A 17,272-nucleotide genomic window follows, 5' to 3' on the forward strand; every position below is an offset into this window, starting at 1 on the left:
GGACATTTCTTTCCTTCCAGTGACACCACCAACACAGGACATTTCTATCCTTCCAGTGACACCACCAACACAGGACATTTCTTTCCTTGCAGTGACACCACCAACACAGGACATTTCTATCCTTCCAGTGACACCACCAACGCAGGACATTTCTATCCTTCCAGTGACACCACCAACACAGGACATTCTTTCCTTCCAGTGACACCACCAACACGGGACATTTCTATCCTTCCAGTGACACCACCAACACGGAACATTTCTTTCCTTCCAGTGACACCACCAACACGGGACATTTCTATCCTTCCAGTGACACCACCAACACGGGACATTTCTTTCCTTCCAGTGACACCACCAACACGGGAGATTTATTTCCTTCCAGTGACACCACCAACACAGGACATTCTTTCCTTTCAGTGACACCACCAACACAGGACATTTCTATCCTTCCAGTGACACCACCAACACAAGAAATTTCTTTCCTTCCAGTGACACCACCAACACAGGACATTTCTATCCTTCCAGTGACACCACCAACACAGGAAATTTCTTTCCTTCCAGTGACACCACCAACACGGGACATTCTTTCCTTCCAGTGACACCACCAACACGGGACATTTCTATCCTTCCAGTGACACACCGCCAACACGGGACATTTCTTTCCTTCCAGTGACACCGCCAACACGGGACATGTATTTCCTTCCAGTGACACCACCAACACAGGACATTCTTTCCTTCCAGTGACACCACCAACACAGGACATTTCTTTCTGCTGATTGTCTCTCTGTGGAAATCAATCATTCCCATCCAGGACTCTCGGGGTTCTCTATGGAAGAAACAAATACAGAGAGTGGTTGGCTGAGAGAGAACTCCGCTTCTTTCAGTGTTTAGTCCCCGGTCACATGGGGTGTCACTCGGCATGCCATTTCCATGCTGTGATGGGAGTGACTTTTGGGGGTGGGGGGACCGCTTGGTCAGCTCATGTCCCCCTCATTATGTTTAACCCACCCTGTGCCTGTTAAGGGGTACAGGGTGTGAATGTGATTGTCCCAGTATTGTGTATAGTGTGTGTTCCTTTGTCCCTGCCATGTGGTTGCCCATTGTCTACTGCCATGTGTCCATTCCTTTGTTCTCGGCCACATGGTTGTCCATTGTCTGTTTGCCATGTGCTCCCCCCCATGGTGCTGTGTCTTCCTGTCCAGCCAACTATTATGGGATGTACTGTTTGTGTATTGGTGTGGGGGTTGGTCAATGTCCTTTGCCACATGGCTGCATCCCATTGTTCTGTGTCTGGTTGGATGGGGAGGGGTGATGAGGTGTTTCCTGCCTATACTGTAGCCCTTCCCACTGAGAGGGTGGGCTGATGATGTATTTCCTGTTCCTGGTTGTGTTTCCCCGCCCTCTGTATAAAACATGTTGTTTGTGTAAAATAAAGGTTGTTGGCTTCCTGTTTTAAGAGCTGGGTGCTGTTTTTTTCCTGAGGGATTTCGAGGGCGTGGTCCGTGGATGGTGTTCGGACAGGAGAAGTTGTGCTATAACGGAAAACCCAGTGCGGTCTGGGTTCCGGTTCCGTTACACATGCTATGCTTCTTGCAGATCACAAGTCGCCCCCTACTGCCCACAATGACGGGTCATATCGGGGGGTGTGACTTGGTGGGAGTCGTAGCGATTTCTAAAGTCGTCCCTGCACTACTATTGGTGGGATTGGCATAGACATCGGTGTCACTCCTGAAATCGGCATTTCCCCCGACTTGGAAATCGTACGACTTCACTGTAAGCTGGATGTGACCGGGGGGTTAGAGGACAAAACCGGGAACTCCGCAAATGAGGCGTCCCACCATGATTAGTGACACCATCTTTCCTTCTTTCTCTTTCCCTCTCAATTCAATGAGCTTTATTGGCAGGAACAAATGACATTGTAGCATTGCCAAAGCAGTTTGTATGGGAAGAGGGGAAATATAAAGGGGGAGGGGTCCATGGGAAGGATTATGAAGTCCTCAGTGTTTCATGTCCCTCTCAGTCTGTGGCATGGTGTCACATGTGGTGCAGCTATTTCCCCCATTGGCTCCTCTTCTCCCAGTAGAATTTGGAGTTTCCTCCTTTCTTCTATAGAAGTGAAGTCCGGGATGAGAGCGGAGAGTCTCTGGAAGTGAGTGTCCCTCACTGATGAGTACTTGGGGCCCCGTACTGTCCTCCTCCCTCTCTCCCCCCAGGTCACAGAGGATGGCGGCCCATTCACAAAGTGCAGTACGATTGGCCCATGAGCAGGAGGAAACCGGCTGTGGGGAGTCATGAGAAACGTGCAGTTCCTGGTGTGACCGGAGCCTGACCGGGAAAACGTTTATCTGGGGTGACGTTTGGGGACAATGTGATCAGTGACACCCACTTATGTCTGATCTCACTATTACTTTTCTATCCGAGTTTTCACTTCAATACGGGAAATAATGTGAAATCTGAGGGAAATCTGAGAGCCATATGAAGACTTTGGGCCGTTCTATTGTCTGTTCATATGTCTGTGTGTACATCACACCGAAAAGAGGGACATTTACAGGGCAAAGAGGGACAGAGAAATATGGTGTCACACAAGGGAGAGTGATGGGAGATATGATCAAATACAATCTCATTACCTCCTCTGCTCACACTTCCAGCAATGTCTCCTCTATAATTCCTCCCACATGGAGCTTCCTGTCTGTGCCTGATGTCACTTCCTGTGTGTGCCTGACATCACTTCCTGTCTGTGCCAGACCTCACTACCTGTCTGTGCCTGAGGTCACTTCCTGTCTGTGCCTGACATCACTTCCTGTCTGTGCCGGACATCTCTTCCTGTCTGTGCCCGAGATCACTTCATGTCTGTGCCGACATCTCTTCCTGTCTGTGCCCAACATCATTTCCTGGCTGTGCCTGACCTCACTTCCTGGCTGTGTCTGATCTCTCTTCCTGTCTGTACCTGACATCACTTCCCATCTGTGCCCGACATAAATTCCTGGCTCTGCCTGACATCACTTCCTGTGCCTGACATCACTTGCTGTCTGTACCTGACATCACTTCCCACCTCTGCCTGACATCACTTCCTGTCTGTGTTTGACATTACTTCCTGTCTGTGTTACCTCACTTCCCGTCTGTGCCTGACATCACTTCCTGTCTGTACCTGACTTCACTTCCTGTCTCTGTATATGTGTGATCACCACCTTGAAGAACTGCAGCCTGAGAAATGTAAGAAAATTAAACCAAACTGTGTAGGATGACAGGAAGATTTATTACCTACTTCAGCTCCAGAACATTTTACCCCCTTCATGACCATGGTATTTTTTGCTGTTCAGCACTGCACTACTTTAACTGGCAATTGTGCGGTCATGCAACACTGCACACAAATGATATTGACATAAGAGCTTTCTTTAGTGGTATTTGATCACCACTGGGGGGGGGGTATTTTTTTAATATTGAAAACAAATGATATCTTCTACTTTGTTATAAAACATATCCCATAAAATCAGATTTCTTCATACATGTAGTACAACGTGTATTCTGCTCCGTGTCTTTGGTAGAAGCATAGCTGAATCCGTGGATATTGATTGGTCTGTGTGAAGTTATGGCGTCTACAAACTATGGGATATAGAATGGAATTTATGCAGCTTTTACGTCGCTGTTACTTTCTGACTGCCGATCACATTTCTTGAGGCAGTAAAATGCCCGGACCTTACAAACATCCCCAAATGTCCCCTTTATGGGAAGGATACATCCCAAGGTATGTGCTGAGAGGCATGTTGTGTCCATGGAACATTTACAGTTATTGCCATAAGTTATTGGAAAATGAAAAACAAAATCTATTTACACCAAGTTGTCATTTAATGAGCTATTTCTGGCACACGCCATGGGGAGATGTGGAATTACACCCCAAAACACATTCTGCTACTTCTCCCCAGTATGAGGACACCACAAGTGACAGACTTTCTGGCAGCCTTGCCACATACAGGTACCAAAATCCAATGACCACCTTAAGGAGGCTTAGGCAACCATCTTACTGTGCCAGGATGGGGGGGTGGTAAAATATGATAATGCAGCCACTTGCTGGGGATTTGGATTTTTAACAATGCTACAGACATGTTATTTCCCCCCACACTGCCCACCGCTATACAGCCAGGAGTGTGAGGACTTTAGTAAATCCGAATGTCGGCTGTCATGTGGAAGTGATACAAGTGGATGTGAAGTCGCCTATCATTCCCACCACTGAGATGTGCCCCTCCCCCTGACACCATGTGGGACAGCAGAGCCCGGTGCTGTCATGGTGGGTGTCACTGGGAAGGACAGAGGGACCTCAGCGGACCTCCTATACACAGATCAGGATGTGACATGTACATTGGGGTGCTTACATAGGAACACAGTGACCCCCACACACGTTACATATCAGCGCACACGCCGGAGGGAGAGCAATGATTGGAGCACCAGTGCTCCTGTGTAACTCTATACTGATGACCTGGAGGGGCTATTAAAGCGTTCCAAGTGCACACAGTGTTACGGCTTGACATGTTGGGAATCCCATTTCCTCGGCACAACCTCATCTTTTATATTTCACCAGAAAATAGGTCATGAATTGCATTTATGTGCTCAGAAATAAACGTTACTATATTGTTCCTGAAATGTTGCCTTTCATAAACTGTTGTGCTAATATCATGTAACATAGAAAATGACAACTCCCAACATTGTATTATATAGGGTGTCTGCTATCAAAGAATACATCAGATTTGGGGTTTAGTGATTTTCAGGAATAAAATGATTTTTAAAAGGTGTAAACAAAGAACAAAAAATGTCTCCAGGACTCCATGGACCCCTTCATTCCACACCGTCTCCAGGAACCAGGAAACCACAGAGAAGCCAAGTGTCCCCCGACTTCCTCTCCAGGCTGGGATGTCACTCTGGTTGGGCGCCACCTACAGGGGAAGAAGCAGACTGCACCGGCCTACATCTGCTCTATGCTTTGTCTGATCAGGATGGCGGCCATTTCTCCCTGAACACAGAGCGCCCTAAACACGAGGTAAACGTGGTGCAGCATTGAGCCCCGTCCAGCTGTAGTGTAGACTTTGACAGGCTGCAGGCAGCGGGGCTGGACGCTGTACCTGTGCCTACCAGGTGTATTATAATGCCAGCATTGCACCCACAGGGGCCGGACCCCCCATGTACAAGGGGCCTAAGAGATACCATCAGCTTGTGTCCAATTCCACCAGACTCCTAGAACTGGAAGAGGACATTTTTGGGGGGATGTGTTCTAGAAGAACCCAGACCACGGTATTGTGCGGTGAAAATATCATCCAACTTTATTCATCATATATATGTGACACTTTAACAACAGAAGGAAAGAGATAGATTGTTTACATTTCAAGGATCTATTTATATCATCTATTATAAGAAATGATTAACATATGACACACCCCTCATTAATACTAGCCCCGCCCACTTATGAAATCATCACTCACACTACACATTGTACATATCTCTGCACACACCAGAGGGAGAGGAATAACTCTAGGGCCATCATTCATGGTTCACTATATAAACTGATGACCTGTAAAGGCTTTTAAAGCGTCACCTATGGACAATATTTGGTACTGAAGTTTGTCACCATTTCACAAGCACATGACATTTTAAAGCTTGACATGTTTGGTATCTATATACTTGATGCCAACCTCATCTTTCATTTTTCATCAAATTAGGTCATATATTGTGTTTTTCTGCACTGTACTTATTGTTAGTGTTTTTTTACTGAAAATATGCATTTCATAGACAGCTGCGCTAATATTGCGTGACAAAAAAATTGTAACCACCACCATTTTATTCTCCAGGGTCTCTGCTTTGAGAAAATAAAACACAATATTTAGGGGGCTTTAAATAATCTTCTGTTCTAACAATGTGAATGTAATCATGTGCATAAACAAGCAAAATCAACTGGCAGCGAAACACACAACAGCAACAATGTATACGATTATCATCAAATCTATAGTAGCAACTAATGGCCTAAGAAGCAAAGCCACCATATTATTCAACCAAGTTCCAACTAAACCCATCCAAGAAAATGGATCCCACTTCCCCCCACCCAGGTGACTGTTGGAACTCCTTTACCTTGTGTAGATATCCCCTTCTGAGATCCTCATGATCTAATATAAATGTACAACACTCTCTGACACCAGTTTGTAGGCTCCGCCTTGATCTTCTGAGAGATAGTCAGCCGCCATGCAGTTCTGTGACACCACCTTAGGTGATGGAGCCACTTCTGCTGTCAGCTCTGCTCTACCATCAATGGTGTCATTGGTTATCTGATCCATGACTCCAGTACTCCGGTTCATCTTACTTATCTTACATTACTTAGATTCCCCATCCCGTCTATGAAGGGCTCACTGCATAAAACATCTCCACTCCAGAGAAAATGTTTCTTCCCACTGGAAGGCCAGGGGAGTATTGGGAGAAATTGAGGCTTTCCATTACAGATATGGGGGAGGGGCAACATCACCTAAAGTACAGCTATGGGTGGAATTGAAGGGAAGCCATTTTAGGGCGCTCCTTCCACACAAGAAGCAATGTATATGGAAGGACTAGTAATCCATTGGACCAATGGGGATTAAACATTCTGCAATACATTGAGACACCATGAAATGTTACTGGCCTGTGATTGGCTCCCCTATTGTTAGTGAAGTGAGACTCTCCTTGTCGATGTCATTAATGGAAAGAAACCATCTGAAATGTTTCCCCCAAATCCAAAAAGGTGACCCCCCCATGGGTAGGTAACCATCCTACTATTCCTAAAAACTAAAAAACTAGTAGTTGGAAGTCAATATAAAGCACTTTATACTGTTTTTAATTGAATATATATATATGTACGGATTTTTTCTTTTTTCTATTTTTTGTATATGCATTTTGTAATAAATTTTGGATTAAACCTTATTGTTAAAAGTAAATGTGACCGACTTCCCTGTTGCCAATTACATGCACAGTTTATATAGCCGACGTATACAGGGTTGTTAAACAGTGGATATAACAGTTACATGTTTTCACACAAACAACATCACAATTAGCAACATTGTCTCAATTTGATCAATACAGCTGTCCATAATGATAGCTATAAAGGTTTGGCCCCAAAAAGATGGCCGCAACCATACATACTTCAAGAAAATGGTGCCAAACTATTATAAAAGAAGTCCAGGCAAGGTGATTGTCCTATCACATCCCCCGGAAGAAGCCATGTGACCCTGTGGCGCAACGCGTTGGGGAGGGGCTTTGACATCACCACGGCAACCCAACTTCAGTAACGGCGGGTATAGACAGTGTGTGTAGACACACGGAGGAAGCCTGTCACATCCGCATTTAGCGGTTTTATCTATTACAAAGCGCATTGAAATGATTGACATGTGAGGTCATATAGAGGGCATTAAATAAATCTTTTTATTAAAACGATAAGGCACCAAATATCTCTTCTTTCTTCCACTATACTAACGAGGAGAAAAACAGGGAGATGGAGCCACATCCAGCATCAGAAGGAAGCAGAGAACATCATGTCCATACAAGCACATTAGAAGTGACCAATCCAGGAAAACCCAGGGGAGGTCCAAAGGATCTCATCAATACAAACCTCTTAAAAGCTGTGTCAGCCCAGCAATAGGCTAACAAGAAGGTGAGCCCATAAAAGGGTCAATATTCAAGCAAGGATTTATTTCTACAGTTCCTTATATACAGCAATTACTATTGTGGACACGAATAGAATACTCCGCTATTATTCATAGACTTTGGACACCATTTCATTTTCAGATTCTTTTTCATCTTTTCATTTTCAAAATTTTGTGATTATATTTCATTTATATTTTTTATTTTTATTTATGTTTTAGATATTTTTCTATTATTCATATTTATTATTCATTTCTTATTTAAAAACAAAAATTCACACATATATATCCAGAAAATCTGTTTGCTGTACTTTATAAGGATTTCTCTTATTTTTTCATATGTGAATTATGTAATATGTAAATCCAGCCAGTGTTTATTAATAACAATCTAATATATAATTTATATAGATATACCTTATTGTAAGGGCGCGGCCCTATCTATTAACTTACATTTTATCATCCTACTATTCCTGATATGAGTTTGTAGTCCCTGTTACTACAGGAAACATGCGGGCGATCATTTACACCTTTTACAGCAGGACAGTAAATATCAGAACACAATTCAAACATCAGACCAACAGCAGGAAGTCTGCTAACTGAATGTGTAATGCAATCTGTCATTAGCATTCCCAGAGTTCCCTCTGCAACATAGTTGTATCAGCTGTTGGTCCTGTCTGTACATCTGTTATTTTCCCGCCTTCTGTATCAGGGTGACAACCCTGATCATTCTGCAGGAACATTACACAGCAGCGTTGTCACCCTGTACAGGGAAGTCTTAGATAGATTATAAGACACACAACAAGTAAAGCCCAACTTCAGCTAACGCTTCTACAGCAGTTACAGCAACAGGTTCTCTATAAGGTCCAACCCCCATATGAATGACAACTGACAGTTGTGAGCACCACCAGCAGTGTTATAGGATTTGCCCCAACCCCTCCAACTGCCATTTTTCTCTAAAGACTTAGTCTTCTACAGAAAGTACAAAAAAAAAAACAATCTACTTGGAGGGACAACAAAAAATAAAACAATAGGAGACTCAGAAAAGCAAAGCCTGCTCTGCTAATGACAGATTTCATTATTAATGTCATTAGTGATTTTGCCCATAGTTACACTTTGGTGCCAACGTTGTAATATTTCCAGGGAGAAGAAGTTTTCTTTACAAACTTTCCACCAAAAAGAGATGTGTGCACTCAGAGTGAGTATTGTGAACCCCAATCAGAGGAATGTCAGTCCCCCGGAAGAAGTGGTAGGAATATGACCGCACACTCAGCACTTTGTAAGTTCAGATCTCTGGCAGTTGTATTGTGTGATTAGTCTATGGAGAGGAGTAATAGCTGGAAAGAGAAAACATGGAACAAGGATTTCTGATCTTCACCTGATGGAATCCCATTTGGCAGAACCACATGGAACACAAGTGGCCAGCTGGGCTTACGTTTTACTGCTGAATACATCCCCTAAATCAGCAGTAACTCAGTATTGGAAGGCCTGCATCAGCTTGGGATGTTGTTTTCTCACTGAACAGACTTCTTTCTAGCTGGTGTCACAGACACAGACCTGCCTGAAAGGTTGTCACCCATGAGATGATATCCTACAACCTCACAAACACCCCCTTTCCTCTCTCTGATCACAATCTCATCACCTTCACAGTCTCCTCATCTTCAAACACCTATCCCGCCAATCAGCAATCACCTGCAGAAACCTTCACAACTTGAACCCTTCTCCTTTCCACTCTGCAACTGACCAACTCTATGACAGAATCTCTCCCCTGTCCTGCCCTGACCTGGCCACTGCTGTCCATATCAGTTCACTTTCATCCACATTAGACTCACTTGCTCCTCTAACACGAAGCATCAGGCCCCGACCATTACAACCTTGGCAGACTGACAACACCAGAGATCTTAAACGACATAGTCGTGTGCTGGAGCGATTGTGGTGTAAAACCAAATCTCACCAAACATTCACCCGATATAAATCTGCTTTCTTCACATACAATTCCTCCCTCCATGCTGCCAAACAAGGTTTCTCAGAAGCCCGTCTCACCACCTGCCCCCTGGATCCTGTCCCCTCATAACTACTACGGTCACCTCTTCTTCCATCCTATGCTCCCTCACATCTTCAATCTTTCCATCTCTACTGGCGCCTTCCCCTCCCCTCTAAAGCATGCGCACATCACTCCCATACTTAAAAAGCCCTCCCTGGACCCCACAAACCTGAACAACTTAAGACCCGTCCCCCTGCTCTTGTTTACCTTTAAACTCTTAGAACGCTTAGTCTACAATCGCCTGAGCTCCTAACTCACCAACAACAACCTTCTTGACCCTTTACAGTCTGGCTTTCGCCCCGTACACTCCACTGAAACTGCCCTACTAAAACTCACAAAATGATCTACTACCTGCTAAACCAATGGCCACTACTCCGTACTCATCCCAACCAATGGCCACTACTCCTTACTCTTACTACATGACCTCTCCACGGCTTTTGATACGGTTAACCATCCCCTCCTCCTCAAAAAACTCCACTCTCTTGGCCTCTAAGACTCCGCTCTCTCCTGGTTCTCCTCCTACCTATCACAGTGCTCCTTCAGCAATACCTTTAACTCTGTCTCCTCCTCTCCACTCCCTCTTTCTGTAGGGGTTCCTCAAGGTTCTGTCCTTGGACCCCTACTCTTCTCCATCTACACCTCCTCCCTTGGTCACTTGATAAACTCCCATGGCTTTAAGTACCATCTCTATGCTGATGACACACAAATCTATCTTTTTCCTCCTCACCTCACCCCTTCAGTCTCCTCTCGCATTACTACCCTACTAAGTGACATATCGGCATGGATGTCACTCCACTTCCTCAAACTCAATCTTTCCAAAACTGAGGTCTTAGTATTCCCTACAGCCTGTGCCCCCTCCCCTGACTTCTCCATCAAGATCAATAACACAATCATCAGTCCCTCCCCTCATGTCAGGGTACTTGGTGTAATCCTAGACTCCCATCTGTTCTTTCAGTCCCAAATCCAATCGCTGTCCAAATCTTGTAGACTTCACCTCCGCAACATCTCCAAGATACGCCCGTTCTTAAACTCGGAAACCACTAAGCAACTTATTCTCTCCCTTGTTATATCTCGCCTTGACTATTGTAACTCCCTCCTCATTGGCCAAACTCATTGCAGGCTATCCCCTCTTCAGTCTATCATGAATGCTGCTGCCATCATCCACATTACTTACCGTTCTGTATCAGACACCCCTATCTGCCAATCCCTCCACCCCTCTCTGTCAATCCCTCCACTGGCCTCCATTCAGTGTACTCCACCAATCTCTCCACTGGCCTCCATTCAGTGTACTCCACCCCTCTCTGCCACTCCCTCCACTGGCCTACACCCCTCTCTGCCAATCCCTCCACTGGCCTCCACTCAGTGTCCTCCACCCCTCTCTGCCAATCCCTCCACTGGCCTCCACTCAGTGTCCTTCACCCCACTCTGCCAATCCCTCCACTGGCCTACACCCCTCTCTGCCAATCCCTCCACTGGTGTCAGGGATCGCGGCTCCGGGTTCAGCGACCGCGGCCCCCCTCCCGGAGCATGCGCACTGGCGGCAGATCACGCCGGGACACAGGCACTAGGTCCCGGTGAGCCGCGGCTGACAGGATGCCGCGCATGTGCAGTAGGGGCCGCGGGCACGCCTCAGGCATCCAATGACAGCCGGGGGCGCGTCCTGGCCGGCCAATGACAATGCAGGGCGCACTATTTAAAGATGCCCTGCACTGTCACAGATTGCCGCAAGGTCTATCTGTGATCCTAAGTTCCTGTACCTGTTAAGTGACCCTGACTACGCTGCCTTCTCCTGTGATTTGACCCGGATTGCCCTGACTACTCTGCCTTCTCCTACTCTGACCCCCGGCTTGTCTGACCATTCTACGGACTGACTTACCCTGCTGACCCTGCGTGTGACCTGACTACTCTTCGCCTGCTGATTCGGTACTCCGCTTACCCCCTCGGGACCACGGCCCGTGACCACCCTGCTAGGTCCACCATCCTCTTCACATCTGGCTCTCCCGGTACCTGCATACGTCCCCGGAGGCTTCCTCTGCCACTGGTGGGCCTGCTCGGAGGTCGTGACCTGGCCCGGGTCTGTTACAAGTCCATCCCCACCATCTGGGGCCCTGGTGAAAGCACAGATCGGGCTTAGACTCCACGCTCTGGGTAGGTCTGTCAGCTGGCAGCCTGAGGCACCACCTGGCGGATCCTAACAACTGGCCTCCATTCAGTGTTCTCCACCCCTCTCTGCCAATCCCTCCACTGGCCTCCGCTCAGTGTCCTTCACCCCACTCTGCCAATCCCTCCACTGGCCTCCGCTCAGTGTCCTCCACCCCTCTCTGCCAATCCCTCCACTGGCTTCCCATTGCCCAATGAATAAAATTCAAAACATTAACAAAAACATATAAAGCCATTTATAACTCTGCTCCAAATTACATCACCAATCTTGTCTCCAAATATCACCCAAACCGTCATGTGTTTCTCGCACGATCCCCTGCTCTCTTGCTCCCTTGTCTCCTCCTCCCATGCTCGTTTCCAGAGCTTCCCCCATCCTCTGGAACTCTCTACCCCAATTTATCAGACTATTGCATATTCTGCTCACTTTTAGGCGATCTCTGAAAACCTCTCCCTTAGGGAAGCATATCCTGCCCTCAGCTAATAATGGAATCTTCTACTCTTCCTACCAGTCCATCCCCCGCAATTACTACCTTTTGTACCACTTGCTCCTCCCTCCTAGATTGTAAGCTCCGAGGAGCAGGGCCTCCTATCTCTCTTGTATTGAACTGTATTGTTGCTGTATTGTCTCCCGTTATATTGTAAAGCGCTGAGCAAACTGTTGGCGCTATATAAATCCTGTATAATAATAATAATAATATTAATGAGAGATGAAATGTGGAAAGAAGGCATTGATAATGGGAGAGGAGATGGAACATGTAATGGGAGGAGTGGACAAGGTGGGCTTAGCTGGAGACCTCAAGCCTGGCTGATCATGTATCAATAGTCAGAAGAACCTGGAATGGACTCTCCCACTGAGGCTTAAGAGACTTGGTAAGATAATAGACCCCATCCTAGTCTCTGGTACTGAGGCAGTGTTGGTCATGTATTACCTCAGGATCCAGAAATGAAGAAAATGCTTGGAAACACAACTCAGTTGGTGAATCATGAAAATGCATTACATGTTCATTCAAAGCTCCATAAAATAGATAAAGATGAGAATCATGAGGGAAGCTGTTCAGTTATTGATGCTTATCTTAAAAAAAAATTGTCAAAAGGTAAAATATTCAAATCCCTTCTAGTTGTGTATTGATGGACATAAGCACTAAACTCAGTTCATCCGATCATTACATTCCAGTTTGCTCAGATTTTAGTTTGTTTCTTTTAAAGTAACATTTTATCTTCTCCTTTCTTCTCTAGCTTGTGGGATGACATTGGGGATGTGAAACTAACTTGTGACACCTGAAACTTCTTTAATATCTCTTTTCTTCCAGAATTTAATCTATGCAGAAATTTGTGAATCCTCCGGTGATAGATTAGACCGGCATTAACTGTAAAAGTTTTGTCACATTGAGAGCATTAAAATGGCTTCTCTCCAGTGTGACTCCTCTGGTGTGTGATAAGATGTGACTTCTGTGTAAAAGCTTTATCACATTCAGAACACTGATATGGCTTCTCTCCAGTGTGAATACTCTGGTGTCTGATAAGATTTGACTTCTGAGTAAAAGCTTTATCACATTCAGAACACTGATATGACTTCTCTCCAGTGTGAATCCTCTGGTGTCTGATAAGATTTGACTTCTGAGTAAAAGCTTTATCACATTCAGAACACTGATATGACTTTTCTCCAGTGTGAATCATCTGGTGTGTGATAAGATGTGACTTCAGAGTAAAAGCTTTATCACATTCAGAACACTGATGTGGCTTCTCTCCAGTGTGAATCCTCTGGTGTCTGTTAAGATCTGACTTCTGAGTAAAAGCTTTATCACATTCAGAACACTGATATGGCTTCTCTCCAGTGTGAATCCTCTGGTGTGCGATAAGATTTGACTTCTCAGTAAAAGCTTTATCACATTCAGAACACTGATATGACTTCTCACCAGTGTGACTCCTCTGGTGTGTGATAAGATGTGACTTCTGAGTAAAAGCTTTATCACATTCAGAACACTGATATGACTTCTCTCCAGTGTGACTCCTCTGGTGTGTGATAAGATGTGACTTCTGAGTAAAAGCTTTATCACATTCAGAACACTGATATGGCTTCTCTCCAGTGTGAACTCTTTGGTGTACTATAAGGTCTCTCTCGCTTATAAACGTTTTGTCACATTCAGAACAATGATATGGCTTCTCTCCCTTGCAAGCCTTCTGGTGTGTGATATATTTTCTCTCCATTGTAAAATCTCCAAACAAGTAGTTTGAAATGACTCCTCTTATGTATATTTGGGTTGGACGTTATTGTAAAGCCATTGTCACTTCCAGAACACTGAAATTACTTTTCTCCTGCTGGATCAATGTGGAAGAGGATCCAAACCATGACTTTTAGAACACAGATATGACTTGTATCCCGTGTGAATCCTCCAGTGAACTGCAATAAAGACTTTCAGTCAATTAAGACAACCATATGTCTTGTTTTCCATGTGACTCAGCTGTATTCATGAAGACCAAAATGTCCTAAAACCTGGTTCATCAATCTACCTGTAGAGAAAGAAAAAATAATTCTATATAAAGGGCTACATAAAGTTGCTTTCTATTTTTAATGTTCATTACTAAATATATCTTATGAATAGAAAGAATATGTACAGCATTATCTACAGTATTTTTTTAATCAAATAGATTTTATTAATAAAGTTTCTAAGTGCGCACAGTATTCCCAACATTCAGCCCAGACAATGGAGTCATACATTCTCACGTATAGGCAGTTGTGGCACTGTTACAGATCATACAGAACAATAACTTGCTTTGTCTATGGTGTCACTTTTACCTTTTATAAACAAATGAACATAGAAAAGAAGAAACAGCCTAGAACAATTCAGCTGTACACGGCAAGTAACTCCCCCCAGTACATACATAGATATCTGACACCGTTCAATGAGGCCCGTGTCTCCAGGATCATACCCCAAGTATGGGTCTCCAATGTAGTTGGTCTCAGAGACTCCGCTCTCTCCTCCTATCTATCACAGCGCTCCTTCAGTGTTACCTATAACGCTGCCACATCCCCTTCACTCCCTCTCTCTGTTGGGGTCCCTCAAGGTTCTGTCCTCGGACCCCTCCTCTTCTCCATCTACACCTCCTCCCTTGGCCAATTGATAAACTCCCACGGCTTCAACTACCATCTCTATGCCGATGACACTCAAATCTATCTTTCTACCCCTCACCTCACCCCCTCAGTCTCCAATCACATCACCAGCCTACTAAGTGACATATCGGCCTGGATGTCACTCAACTTCCTCAAACTCAACCTTTCCAAAACTGAGCTTCTAGTATTCCCCCCAGCCCGTGCCCCCCCCCCCGACTTCTCCATCAAGATCAACAACACTATTATTATTATACAGTATTTATATAGCACCAACAGTTTGCTCAGCGCTGTACATTATAATGGGAGACAGTACACGGTGGATGAGTCTGGCTGCAGAAATCAGGATAGACTGAAGTGGGGATAGCCTGTGTTGGGGTAGGCCGATGAGGAGGGAGTTACAGTAGTCAAGTCGTGATATAATAAGGGAGTGAATGAGTTGCTTTGTAGTTTCTGGAGCTAGGAACGTGCGTATTTTGGAGATGTTGCGGAGGTGGAGTCAGCAATTGGACCTGGGGCTGGAAAGACAGATTGGAGTCTAGAATGACACCTAATACTCTGGTCGTGATGAAGAGGTCAGGGGGGGCATGGGCTGGGGGGAAATCTAGGAGCTCGGTTTTGGCAAGGTTTAATTTGAGGAATTGGAGTGACATTGTCCCTCGATCTCGTGGTGTCCTGCCCACAGCCCATTTCACTGGCCGCCCTGTGTTTCCAGTGCCGGCATCTTCAGTGTGGGCACCCAGCTGTGACAGTTTGCGTCTTCACATCCGGGTGCCCACTGACCATGTGCAAGTTTCTCTGTGCTTTGTGAATGGTCCTGTAATCTTCTAGGACCTGTCATGTGTCCCAGAAGACTACAGGGGGGGGGGGGGGGGGGGAGGACAACCTCCGCTTCTGATCACCTAGGTGATTGCAGCAGAAGTGGGAGCGGGTACCTGTCAATTTCGGTTACCCCCCAAAAAGGTGCCAGTGGAGTCCTTAACCACTTGCCTACCAGGCACTTATACCCCCTTCCTTACCAGGCCAATTTTCAGCTTTCAGAGTTGTCGCACTTTAAATGACAATTGTGTGGTCATGCAACATTGTACTCATTTTTATCTTTTTTTTTTAGACACAAATAGAGCTTTCTTTTGGTGGTATTTACTCCACGCTGGGTGTTTTATTTTTTTTGTGCTATAAACAAAAAAAAAAAAAGCAAAAAAGTTTTTTTCTATTATAAAATTTTGCAAACAGGAAATTTTTCTCCTTCACTGATGGGCGTTGATGAGGCTGTACTGATAGGCAGCACTGATAGGCAACACTGATAGGCAGCACTAATGAGGATGGCACCAATAGGTGACACTGACAGGCAGCACTGCTGGGCACTGACTGGCAGCACTGCTGGGCACTGACTGGCAGCACTGCTGAGCGGCACTGCTGGGCACTTGTGGACGGAACTGGTGGGTGGCACTGCTGGGCACCGATCCTCAGGGCACTGATTAGCGCCCTGATGTTCCCTCCTCTGATAACTGCAGGCAGTACTTTCTGACAGCATGAGGAAAGTGCAGTCAAGACCCGGCAATTGCATTTTCCGATGACCAGCGTGTCATAGGACACAGCAATCACGGAGATCAACGGGGGCATGCAGGAGAGCGCGTTCTGGGAGGACATCATATGACGGCCTCCCAGAACTCGCCGCCTGCAGTGCAGCCGTCATTTGGCTACCTGCGGTCATCAACTAGTTAAAGCAGGACTTCCCCTTTTGGGTGGAGCTCTACTTTAACTTCAGCAAGAGATAACAGTGCTATAGTATCAAGGGAGGAGTGAATGTAGGGACTGAAACATGTTATATACTCTATAGTATCATTTCTGGTACTCTCACAGTGGGAGTATAGATTTAGTACTTCAACCTGTATACAGATATCAGTGGCAGACGAGTGGGTGACCTGTCCGCCTCACTGAAAATTCAAACTGATAGTGTAGGTTCCCCCAATTGGGAAAACCCCATAAGGGATAAAGAGCTAATGAGAGGAAAGGTGAAAAGGAAGAGAGCAATGGAGAGATAAGAGCAAGAGTAGTGAAGAAAGGGGTACAGATAAGGGGGGAGGAGAGGAGGTCCCAGGGGGGAGGGTGTGTGCCTGTATAGAGTAGCAACTGAGTAGTGGGTTACCTAATGGACTCAGGACTACAAAGAGAGTAAGGTTTCATCAGAGTTTGAGGGTAGGAAATGGTCAACCCATGGTTGCCATAGTTGTTCATTTTTATGCACTCTGTCTAATAGGACGGCTTCTACTTTGACATGTATCGTGGCTCGAGTGGCACTATTCTTAGTTCCAG

The 17,272-nt window shown here is 45.5% G+C and overlaps 1 pseudogene; it reads right to left on the reverse strand.

Moving 5' to 3' along the window:
- Positions 1–790: 790 nt before the first annotated feature.
- LOC149469381 (uncharacterized) overlaps positions 791–17,272 on the reverse strand; it is an 80,294-nt pseudogene continuing 63,812 nt past the window's right edge.

This window comes from Staurois parvus, unplaced genomic scaffold, assembly GCF_062004578.1.
Source record: "Staurois parvus isolate SC_StPar_1 unplaced genomic scaffold, SC_StPar_1.0 ptg000072l, whole genome shotgun sequence".
Classification (NCBI taxonomy): Eukaryota; Metazoa; Chordata; class Amphibia; order Anura; family Ranidae; genus Staurois; species Staurois parvus.